The sequence below is a fragment of the Metarhizium brunneum genome, chromosome 3, assembly GCF_013426205.1.
Source record: "Metarhizium brunneum chromosome 3, complete sequence".
Taxonomy (NCBI): domain Eukaryota; kingdom Fungi; phylum Ascomycota; class Sordariomycetes; order Hypocreales; family Clavicipitaceae; genus Metarhizium; species Metarhizium brunneum.
The window spans coordinates 4594556-4607261 of record NC_089424.1 but is presented as its reverse complement, the minus strand read 5'-3'; positions in this window follow the sequence as shown (position 1 = coordinate 4607261).

Genomic DNA, 12706 nt, shown 5'->3' with positions numbered 1-12706 from the left:
ATAAAATATATTATTTATAAAAAAGCTATAAGCTAATATAAAAAGAAAAATATTAATAACTCTTAATATAATCTAAGATAAATAAAATAATAAAATAGTATTAAATATTAAAGTTATAAAATATTATATTTATATACTTATAAATAATAATATAATAAGTAATTATATTTTACTTAAAGTTATTAATTATTATTAATTATTATAAAAATATAAAAAAATATTATATAAATTAATTAATATTAAAAGAAAACTTTTTACTTATAATAATAAAATTATTAACTAAAAAACTAATTATCTTAAAGTATAAATTTAAGGTTATTTAGAAGTAATTTAACTTAATATTATAAATATATTAGAATATAATCTAGTATTAAAATACTTATAATTATAAAAGAGTAACCTATTAATTAACTAAAAAATAAGCTAATTAAAGTAAAATAAAACTTTAAGCTAATAAAATTAATAAAATTTAAAAAAAAAAAAAAAATTTTATTATAACTTAGCTTATAAATAAAATTCTAAAAAAAAAAAACCTTTAAGTAAATTATTTAAAAACTAATTATAATAAATAAATAATATAAAAATAATAAATATAAAAAAAAGAATAATTAAATCTATTATAATAACCTTAATAATACTATAAATTAAAATATAAATAATAATAAATAATAAAAAAATAAAAACTAAAATCTAAAAAATTATTATTACTTTAAAAAAAAACCTTATAAATATAAATAAAAAACTTAAAAAAAAAAAAAAAAATAAAAATAATAAAAATAATAAAAGCTTAATAATAAAAAAAAAAAAACTTAAAAATATCCCTAAAAAATACTAAAAATATAAAAAATTATTTATAAAAAAATTAAAAACTAAATTACTTAAATATAATTAATAAAATTATAAAATTAAATTAATAAATAAAAAGTTAATAATATTCTATAAAATTTATAACTTAAATATAAAAAAACTTAAAATATTATAAGAATATATTAATAAAATACTAATAAAAAGCTATATTAAAGTATTAATATTAAAAGCTAAATACCTAATTATATTTATTTTAAAAAAAAATAAAAAATTATAATTAATAATAAATTATTAGTAATTAAATGTAATTATTATAAAAAATAAAATATTATTATTACTAATATTAGAATTATAAAACTAATTATATAATATAAATTAGTTTATTATAATAAACCTAAAAGAAGTATATAATTTAATTTAAATAAAAAAAGGTTATAAATAAATAATAGCCTTTAGAATAAAATTTAAATTATTTAAATACTTAATAATACTAATAAAGTTTACTAATATACTAATAATATTCTAAAAAATAATTAATAATATATTATAAAAATATTTAAATAATTTTATAATAATATATCTTAATAATATATTAATTTTCTTAAAAACCCTAAAAAACTATAAAAAATATATATATATAATATTAAAAATATTATAAAATACTAAACTATTATTTAAACTAATAAAATATAAATTTTATATATAAAAAGTAAACTTTTTAGAATATATAATATAATTAAATAAAATATAAATAAAAAAAATAAAAATTAAGGTAATAAAAAACTAGCTAATACTAAAGAATATTAAGAATATATAAAGCTTTAAAGGCTTTATAAATTACTATAAAAGATTTATTAAAAGTTATAATAAAATTATAATACTTTTAAATAAACTTATTAAAAAAAATAAGTAATAAAATTAAAATAATAAAGTATAATATACTTTTAATAAAATTAAAAAACTTATTATATTTAAACTTATTTTAAAAACCTTTAACCTAAAAAAAAAAATAAAATTAAAAACTAATTTATTAGATTTTACTTTAAAAGTATAAGTTAAATAAAAAAATAATAATAAAAAACTATATTTTATTATATTTTACTTAAAAAAACTTTATAAAGTAGAACTTAATTACCTTATTTATAATAAAAAATTCCTAATAATTATTAATACTTTTAAGAAATTTAAATACTATTTTATAAAAAGTAAATATAAAGTTAAGGTATATATTAATTATAAAAATATTTTTTACTTCATAATAATATAATAATTAAATAAATAATAAATTTAATAAGCTAAATATTTTTTAGAATTTAATTATAAAATTATTTATTAAAAAAAATTTAAAAATAAATAAGTAAATACTTTAAGTTAAAAAAGTAATTATAATATAAAAGTACTTATAATAATAAAATAACTTTTTAAAATTAATATAAATAATAATTTTTAATAAAAATAACTAAATATTATATTAAAAGTATAAAATAAAAACCTAATATATAAGAAAATCTAATAATAAGTAAAGGAAAAAATTAGGTTTATAAATACGCTAAAAAAATATCTTATAAAACCTAAAATTATTCTAAAATACTTAAAAAAACCTAGATACTTTTAGAGTTATAAAAAAAATATATTAAAGAAATATATAAATATTTAGTTTATAAATATTAAGAAATCCGTAAAATACTAAATAAAATATAATAATAATATAATTTTTTAAAAATTAAGAAAATAATTAAAAAAGTTATTAATAAATATATATAATATAAAAAAAGTAAGGTTTTATAATATAAGCTATATAAAAAATTATAATTATTACTAGTACTAATATAATTATAGAAATTAATAGCTTTTAATTATATTATAAAATTACTAATATTAAAAAAACTAATAACTAATATAAAATATAATAATATATTTATAGTTATAAATAGACTTATAAAGTATAAATACTTTTTATTATATAAAAAAGTAAGTAATATAAAAAAACTTATATATATATTCTTATAAATAATAATAAGTAATTATAAGCTATTAAAAGAAATTATATTAAATAAAAAAAGTATATTTACCTTTAAATTTTAATAAGTATTTATAATATAACTTAAAATAAATTATAAGTTAAGTATTATATATTATTTATAAATAAATAAATAAATAAAAAAATTAAACTAAATACTTAAATAATATTTATAATACTATATTAATTATTAATAAAATAATTAGGTTAAATAGTTATTTATAGTATAATTAGCTTATAATAGCTTAATATTAGAATTAATAAAATAAATACTAGCTTATATTAATTATAAATTTAACTTTAAAGTATTTTAAATATAATATAAAAAATTATAAGTAAAATAAGTAATATTATAAGTAAATAAACTAAAAAAATTATATAAAAAAATATAATATAAATTAGAATTTATATAAAATAAAATAATATAATATTATAATTATAAAAAATTAAAAAAACTAATTTTTAGGAAAGAAAATATAATTTACTTACTCTAATAAAATATTAAAATAATATAATTAAATAATAAATTAAATTATAAAAAATTAGAATTATTTATTATTAAAAAATAAATATTAATAAATAATTATAAACTTTTATTATTAAAAACTATAAAAAATTATTTTATAATATATATTTTACTCCTTAAAAAAGTATTAAATAATATATTAATAAAAGAAAATATTAAAATTATAAATAAAATAAAATATAAAGTAAAATAAATTTTAGATATAAAAATAAAAAATAAAATATACTAATATCTTATTAAATAAAAAAACTATAAAAATAAGAAAAATATATAAAAACTTATAAAACACTTAAAAAATTATTAGTACTTATTATAATAATATTATTAATAACTTATAACTTAGTATTAAGTAAAGTGCTTTAGTCTAAAATATTAAAAATACTTTAGTTTTAAGTATTTTAAATAGCCTTAAACTTTTATTATTAAACTTACTTTAATTTATACTTTTAAGCTTTTTTTTCCTTTTTTTTTTAATTTATATTTTTTATTTTTTTTAAAAAAATAAAGTTATAATAAGCTATTTTTAGACTTTTTTTATATAAATAATAATATATATATTAAAAATATATTAAATAATTTAAGGCTTTATTTATTTTTAACTAAGCTTTATAATACTTTTTAATTAATAGTTTTTTTATTAATTTCTCCTTTTTTTTAAGCTAATAAAGTTTTTTAATAATATAATTTATTAAAATATATTAATAATATATATTATAATAAAAAAACCTTATATATATAATTTATTATAAAAATATAAAATTTATTATAAAAATAACCTAAAAAATAATAAAAAGTATAATAATTAATACTTTTAATAACCTAATAAAAACTTTTTTTTTTAAAATAATAATTATAAAGTAATACTTTAAAATTTTATTTATAAATAAAAGTAATAATTATAATATAATTAATAATAAAATAGAATTTTTTAGGTTTTTTTATATAATTAAATATAATAAAAAAAAGATATTATAAAAAAATAAAATACTTATAACTAATAAAAAAAAAGGTAAATAAGATTATTTATAAAATAAGGCTTAGATTTTAAGGGTAAAATTATAAAAGAAGGGATATTATATTATAACCTAGTTATAAGCTATAGTATAAATTATAGATTAAGCCGGCTATATAAGCTATAAAATAGTATAAGTATAATAGGTAATAAATTAATAGTTAAAATAAGCTATTAATAAGGGAAAGTTTATTAATTATTTAATAAACTTTAAATAAACTAATAATATATATATAATTATAATTTATTAAAACTTTAATAAATAATAAGTAAATATTATAATATATAAAAACCCTTAAATTTGCTTTATAAATAAATTTTAGCTTTTTAGCTTTTAATATAAATTATTATATTAAATAAGCTTTATTTATAACTTTTTAACTTTAATTACTTAGTTATAATTTATAACTTATTACTAATATAATAATTAACCGCTTAGATTAATTACCCTAGTTATTTTGCTAATATAAACTATAATTAGTTTATCCCTTGGGAACCTTAGCTGTTACAAGTATAATATAATTTTTTAGTTCTAAAATAAGTTTATAAAAAGTTCTAAAAGATTAAAGTTAATTTTTAGTTTTTCTTATATAAAAAAGTTAATATTATATAATTTAAGTAATAATTATTATTAATATTAAATATAATTATTATTTTTATTATTTAATAAGTCTTATAATTTTCTTATAAGTAAGTTAGGTTTTTTATTATCTTTTCTTAGTATTAATTTAATAATAAATTAAAATTATAATAAGAATTTACTTTACTTAACTTAATATTTTAAAAGTTACTTAGTTATTATAAAATATTAAAAATTAATATAATTAATAATTATTATAATTAAGTAGTATATACTTTAAAGTTTAAGTTTCTAGTATTTAAAGTAATATATAATTATTAAAAGTTTTTTATTATAAATTTTATAATTATACTTAATAAAATTATATTTTTTAAATATAAAAGCTATTAAGTATAAAACCCCTTAATTATTTTTTTATAAAAAAATACCTAAAAATATAAAATTAAATATATTATATTTAATAAACACCTTTTTTATAAGGTTAAAGTATTTAAGAATTAAAGCTAAAATAAAGCTATTTTTAAGTATATTAAATACTTTTTAGTAAAATAAAGTTTAATTTTATTTAATTAACTTTTATATTAAGATAATTAATAATTATATAATATATAAAAATTCTTTAATAAATTATTTATAAAAATTTAAGAATTCTAAAAAAGCTTAAATATTTTTTATATTAATAAGTGCTTTTTAGTTAATAAGATAATTAACTTTTACTAGGTTTATTTATACTTTTATAATTAAAATAATTATACCTAGGTATTTTACTTTAATAGTCTTAAATTTATACTTCTTAACGTTAAGTTATAAGCTTATAACTTTAAGTGCCTAAAATATTAATTTAATATAAAATTTATAAAAAGTAAAATTATTTAAGTAAATAAAAATATTATTAATATAAATTATATAATATTTATTTAAAAATAAGTATAATACTTTATTAATTTAGGCTTAAAAGGTAACTAGAGCGTTTAATAATCTAAATAATATTACTAGACTTTTAAAAAGCTTATATTTTATATTAAATATAATTATTTACTTTTAGCTTTTTTTAATATATATTTAATTAAATATTATTATAATATTAAGTTTAATAAAATACTTAGCCTAGCTTAGCTATATAAGAGTTTTTTAGATTAATAATAAAGGGTATTAGTTCTTAATAATTATAATATTAAGTACTTAATAGTTAATATAAAATTAAAGGCTACTTTTTAGTTTTTTTATAAATAATACTAATAAAATAGCTAATAATATACTAGTATATATAAAACCTTTATTAAGGTTTTCTTAAAGGAATTTTTAAAAAATAATAAGTTTATTTTTAAATATATTATATACCCTTTAAAAGAGGTAAAACTGCTAATATAAATTTATTAAGTAGCTTTACTTTTAGTATTATTAGCTTTATTAAGTGTTTTTATAGCTAATATAATAGCTTTTTTAAAGTTATATTTTAGCTTTATATTTTTAAAAGCTTTTTTTTTATATTTTTAATAGCTTTATTATTTTTCTTAATTTTTATTAAATTAGGATTTTTAGCTTTATAATAGCTATTTTTTTTATTATAAAAAGCTTTTAATCTAGTATTAATTATATTACCTTTTAAGTTTTATTAGCTTTTAACCTTTAAAGGTTATAATAAATAACTTACTTATATTAGGCTTTTTAGTACTTTTACTTATATTATTATTAGTAAGCTAGTCTAGTTAATTTTATTTTATAAAAGCTTATATTAATAGGTATATACTTTATATATAATAGTTTATAAATAGCTATAATAAATATTAATAAGTGCTTATAAAAGATATATATATATAAGAGTAATAACTTATAATTAATTATATTATTATAGTAAGGTTTTAATAATAAAAAAAGCAAATAACTTAAATAAAAAGAAATAAAACTAACTTAAAATATAAGTAAAAGTAAATTATATAAATATATTATATATATAAGTATTTTAGGTTTTTAATATAACTTAATATAAATTATAAGTATAAAGTTATTATAATATATAAGGTTTACCTTTATAATAATAATAGCTAAAGCTATTATAAAATAGCTTTAGCTAATAGCTATAATATAATACTAATTATACTAGTATATTTGATATATTATAATATATAAATAATTTACTTTTTTAGTTTTTTATTATTTTTAGCCTAATATAATCTAATATTATTTTAGATTTTATACTTATATAATACTTATATTATATATATAATTTTATTTAATTATAAAGTAAATTAATTATAAATTAAAAAAAAATATATTATATAATAATTTATAAAGTAAGGCTATATTAGGTTAAAGTTTAATTTTATAATTATAATTCTAGTATAAAAGTAATTTATTTACTTTTACCTAGTTAAATACTTTTAGGAATTTATAGTAATATTTAGGTACTTTTATTATAAAGTTAATAAAAGTTTTAGGTTTTAAAGCTTTATAAATATTTTTAAGTAATACCCTTAAAAATATATATTTACTATTAGTTTTTAAAAAGCTTAAAGTTTTTATATTTATTAGTTTTTAAGGTTAAAAAGTATTATTTTATTATATAATTAAAGTTTTTAGTTTATTTTTTATATATTTATAAGTATATTATTAAATTAGTTTATTATAAATTTTATAAATATAAAAATATTTATAATAATATTAAGTTTTATTAGTTTTTTATTAATTTTATAAAAGAAATAATAAAAATATATTAATATTTTACTTTTTAGCTAGTATATAAAATATAAATATATTAACTTTTTAAGGGATTAATAAATATAAATATAAGGTTATAATTAATAAATTTAGCAAAGTAAAAGCTTTTAAGATTATAAGTTAGTATTATTTTTTCTTTATATAATATTAATAGTAATAATTAAAGTTAAAAGTAATTATATTTATACTTTAATTAACATTTAGGTTATAGTTTATTAGCCAGGGTTTTTTAAGAATAATATTATACTTTTTAAGCTTTATTATATAAAATAAAATCTTTTTTTTATATTCTTTAATTTTTATATAAAGTTTTATTATATAAGTAATATTATTAGCTAAAAAAAGTTTTTTATTAATTATATTTAATTAATAATAGTTTTAAAGCTTATAAAATATAAATTTATTAGTATATATAAAGGATTTATTTATAAATCCTTTTCTTATAATACTAGAATTAAATATAAAATTAGTTTTAATTAAACTTATATTAATATTTTTAATTAGGCTATATAGTAATAATAAATAAGCTTAGTTAGTATTTAAGAAAAAAAGTTATAAGTTTACGTTTTTTTAATATTTTTTATAATAATTTTTATTAAAAACTACTTTTTTTTTCTTAGTTATTTTAAAAAGCTATAAGGCAAATATAAGGTTTATAATCTAAGAAATAATACTAATTATAAAGTTTATATATAATATAATAAGCCTTATATACTTATTTTTCTTTTAAGGTTTAAGGTTTATACTTAAAAGTTATATTTTTAGCCTTTTATAAAACTATATTTAGGTTTATAATATTCTTTTTACTTATAATTATTAGAGTTGGAAGGTAAAAAATAACTAGGGCTAAGCTAATAAATATATTATTATTACTAGGCTTTTTCTTATAATAATTAAAGTTAAGCTAATAATACTTATTATTATATTACTTAATTAGTTTAATAAATTCTATTAAAGTAATTAATATAAATTTAAAAATTATAAGCTTTTATATAATATTAAGGTAAAAAGTATATTTTAAGTAAAAAATTAAGAATTTATCTTTAAATTTAATAAGCTTAATAATTATAATTTAGTTTAATAAAAAGCTTATAAGTAGTTTATAGCCTTATTTTATATTATATATCTCTTTTTATATAATAAAAGCTAAGTTAATATTATTATAAATAGTTTTTAAGGTTATAATAATAGCCTTAATATTTATAAACTTAATAATTTTATATAATATATTATAATTAATTTAAGTATAAGTATTCTTATTAAAGTATAAAATAATAAACCTTATTTATTTTATTTTATTTATTTATTAGTTTTTATTTATATATAATTTAAGTTTAAGTTTTTATAAGAATTCTAATAAACCTTTTAGGTTTTCTTTACTAAATAAATTAGGTTTAAAGTACTTAATAAAGTATTAATAATAGCTTTCTTTTATAATAATTATTACTTTATATACTTTTAATTATTTTATTATATAAAAGATTATATTATTTTTATTATTTAACTTTATAAGGTAATTACTTAGGTAAGGTTAAAGGGTTTTAATATATAAATTTATAGTATTAATAATAATAATAATAGTTTAATAAAGTTTTATAATTTCTTTATATATATTAATTATAGCCTAGTTAAAAGTTTAGATTTTTTATATAATACCTAGAGTATTATTAGCTTAAGTAAACCTAAATATAGCTTTTTTATTAATAAATAAAAGTATTAGAACTAAAAGGTAAAGGTTTATAAAAGTAATAAGTATAGTAAACCTTAATAAGGTATTTATTATAGCTTTTATTATAGTATTTTTAGTTATAATAATAGGTTACTTAATTATTAATTAATAATTAACTTATTAATTAATAGTTAATTTAATTAGTATTAATTTATTATTAATTAATTAATTATTAATTAATTTATTTATTTATTAATTAGTTATTAGTTAATTAATTAGCTTTAATATATTAATTAATATAACCCTGGTTTATATAAAAGTTTAATTATTTAAGTATTTTAATAAGAGGTTAAATATAATAATATAATTATAATATTAAAATTAATAATTATATTATAAATAATAATCTATTAAAAAAAAGTACTAATAAATAATATATAATAATATAAAGTATAAATAAAGTTAAGTATAACTTAAATAAAGTAATTATTTATAAGAAGAAAAAAAGAACCCTTAAAAAAAACTTTAATTAAAGCTTTTTATATAATATTTATAAAATAAAATATTTATTAAATAAGTAAGTTATATAATTCCCTTATAATATTATTAGGTTTAGTGCGGCTAAATTTTACTGTCTAGGCTTATTAGTTGAGAAAGCAGGGTTTAAGCCTTTACATTATCTGCTATTGTGTGGGAGCAATTCTGTTGATTATGCCAGGTAAGCTCCAGACAATTCGTGTTTTGTTATGCATTCTAATAGTAAATAATACTTTGTATAGCCTTATGTCCATCATGGATACAAACGGTACGATATATCCGCTAACAGTTACCCTTCAGCCAGCTCCAATCCCGTTACTAGCTATAAATCGACGAGGTATCCGTATACAGGGATCAACAGTTGCTTCTCGCTTAAACCTCCGAGGACTACTAAAGTTTGCTGACGAAATGGGAATCATGCCGACAATCGAGAAATTTCCTCTTAGTAATGTCGGTATTGAAAATGCTATGCAAAGGCTGAGAAACGGCAATGTTAGGTATCGAGCAGTCTTGGAGCATATTTCTCATGAGGATTCAGCCTAAGCTTCGCCTAGATGTGAAAATGCCGCAAAAGTTTACTGCGGTAGTCAAGTTAGGCTATATAGTTATATAAAGAGTATTACTATTTACACGGGTAGAAATCTCTATTTGCACGGGAATGTCTTACTAGTTTAGCGCCGACCCAATTCTAGCACTAAGGAAAAGGTAAACAATACAATCAAGGCTCGTCCATTGTTTGCTATGCATAAATTAAAGCTATCAACTCCGCCACAATATCGTGACGCCCACGGCTATATACTCCCTTTACCACGCTTATTAAGATGGATATATACTGTCTTCTTAACACGTAAAGTCCCTCGCCAGGATATACTATAACAGTTACTACAGCTATTACCACTAATAACCCAAGAAACAATAACTACACTAGGGCTGCTATTCTATAATTACTACTATTAATACTTTTTAATTAAAAGTAGATATATACGGTTATTTAAGGCTAGTATAATTATAAATAATCCCTTAATTTATTAGCGTATAATATTTATTACGCTGTATAGTTGCTTAGTAATAAAAGGAGTAAGAACTAGCTAATAAGAATAGTATTAAGGCTTATAAAATAGCTAGTATTATTAGAAAAGCTAATAATTTAAGCTATAATTATTTTCTTTTATAAGATATTTATAATAACTATTAAATTATTAAATATAAGCGACTTAATAGCCTTAAAACTGCTTAAGCCTTTATTAAAGAGTTTAAAAGTAGAGGTATTAGTATTAGAACCTTATATAATGAAAATAATTACGTTTATATTATGTTTTAGATATATAATTAGTATTATATAATATAAAAAAAGTTTTTAAAGGTACTTAATTTAAATAATACTTATAAAACTAACCGCTTTAAGTTATACTTATTTTAAGCTATTAATATAATAAATTAAAAGTTTTTAGCTAACTTTACTTTTAGCCTTATAAATAGTAAAAAAAAGTATTATTTTTAGTAGTTATATAACCAGCTTAAAAAGCTTTATATTAAAATTAAGGCTAATATACTAGAAGTTATTATTATAAATAAGAAATAGGCTTTTTATATAGCCCTTATTAACACCTTTTTAGGTGCGTAATAGCAGCTATATATATATTATATCTTCGCTAATATCCGGGCTAAAATTAATATATACTAGAAGGATAATAAGGTGTAACAGCTAAGGTTCCCAAGGGATAAACTAGTTATAGTTTATATTAGCAAAATAACTAGAGTAGTTAATCTAAGCGGTTAGTTATTATATTAATAATAAGTTATAAATTATAACTAAGTAATTAAAGTTAAAAAGTTATAAGTAAAGCTTATTTAATATAATAATTTATATTAAAAGCTAAAAAGCTAAAATTTATTTATAAAGTAAATTTAAGGGTTTTTATATATTATAATATTTACTTATTATTTATTAAAATTCTAGTAAATTATAATTATATATATATTATTAGTTTATTTAAAGTTTATTAAATAATTAGTAAACTCTTCTTTATTAGCAGCTTATTTTAACTATTAATTTATTACTTATTATACTTATATTATTTTATAGCTTATATAGCCGGCTTAACTTATAACTTATATTATAACTTATAACTAGATTATAATATAATATTTTTTTTTATAGTTTTACCTTTAAGATCTAAGCTTTATTTTATAAATAGTTTTATTTACCTTTTCTTTTATTAATTATAAGTGTTTTACTTTTTTATAATATTCTTTTTTTATTATATTTAATTATATAAAAAAACCTAAAAAATTTTATTTTATTATTAATTATATTATAATTATTACTTTTATTTATAAATAAGGTTTTAAGGTATTATCTTATAATTATTATTTTAAAAAGAAAAGTTTTTATTAAATTATTAAAAGTATTAATTATTATATTTTTTATTATTTTTTAGGTTATTTTTATAATAATTTCTATACTTTTATAATAAATTATATATATAAAGTTTTTTTATTATAATATATATTACTAATATATTTTAATAAATTATATTATTAAAAAACTTTATTAGCTTAAAAAAAAAAATTAATAAAAAAACTATTAATTAAAAGGTATTATAAAGCTTAGTTAAAAATAAATAAAGCCTTAAATTATTTAATATATTTTTAATATATATATTATTATTTATATAAAAAAAGTCTAAAAATAGCTTATTATAACTTTACTTTTTTAATGAAAATAAAAAATATAAATTAAAAAAAAAAAAAAAAAAAGCTTAAAAATATAAATTAAAGTAAGTTTAATAATAAAAGTTTAAGGCTATTTAAAATACTTAAAACTAAAGTATTTT